At 42.7% G+C, this 1,140-nt stretch overlaps 1 pseudogene; it reads right to left on the reverse strand.

Moving 5' to 3' along the window:
* Window positions 1-257: 257 nt before the first annotated feature.
* LOC134395416 (taste receptor type 2 member 9-like) lies at window positions 258-1,140 on the reverse strand (annotated as a pseudogene).

Below are 1,140 nucleotides of genomic sequence, written 5' to 3' on the forward strand. Positions count from 1 at the left end.
CAGCCCCCTTATGTGTGGTATTAGCAGTGGTAGGAAAGCTATCATGTGCAGAGTTTTCTTCCCTTTGTGAATAGTAGACACAGGGAGGGCTGATTCCAATCAGGACCATGGCAAAGGGTGAAAGCTCCCCTCCCTGCGCACCACAGCTCCAATCCGGTTCAAGTCCCCCCACCCCATGCCAGTTATTGAAAAAGAAATATCAAGCACACAACAGTAAAATACATGACAAATACCTCATCTAGTTTGGGCTTGAGAACTCAAGTCTTTGTTCTTTTAAGCATATGGGTAGCTTCCTGGTTTAGTTTAGGGTTAACCAATATCAAGATGGTAGCCTGTGCAGGGGCGTACACCAACAACACAAATACATAAACGAATTGATTTTTATCGGCATTTATAAGCATAGCCACGTTATCTGTTAGATAAAGTAAAAGGTAAAGGATCAAGAGGAAGAGCACTGTCCCAGCTGCCCTGACATGAGCTTCTGCTTGGAGGCTCCTAAAACTGGATTCTTTACTTGTCATCCGGCAGCGAGGCAACAACCAGTATGGAGCAAAGTAAAACCATGAGAAGGGGACAGCCAGAACAAATACTTGAAAACAGCAGTTGGGAAGAAGTGTAAAAGGATATTGATGTCTTTGCTTGTGTCACATTTCTAATGTTGGCTGTTGTGTTGCTCTTGGATTGCATAGAAGTTTGCCGGATGGAAAAAATGGAAGCAATCATGGAGATGACTAGAGATCCCACGAGAAGCTGGGGTATTAGCCATGATATCCTCATTTTGCACCAAAGGAAAAGTGAATTGTTGCTGTTCACTATCTTGATGCAATAAAAGACACAGAGTAATGCAGTGAGCCAAAATCTGGAGTATACGGCAAAGGACGCGATGCCATTGAGTATTTGCAGTATTATGCTGTTTCCGGTATCGGTTGAGAATTCACAGAGTAAATACACAGTCAGTAAAATTGTGATGCTGACATTGGATATACCAATACTCAGAAGTAGTTGATTATTGGAAGTGAGTCTCTTGCTTTTAGCACATTAAGTAATCTTCACTGCAACTATAAAGCCATTGGAGATGAGCCCACAGAGGGCCAAGTCAGCCACAGATACCAGAAAAGCAATTACCTGGAGAGAAGACAT

The sequence above is a fragment of the Elgaria multicarinata genome, chromosome 3, assembly GCF_023053635.1.
Source record: "Elgaria multicarinata webbii isolate HBS135686 ecotype San Diego chromosome 3, rElgMul1.1.pri, whole genome shotgun sequence".
In the NCBI taxonomy this organism is placed as follows: Eukaryota; Metazoa; Chordata; class Lepidosauria; order Squamata; family Anguidae; genus Elgaria; species Elgaria multicarinata.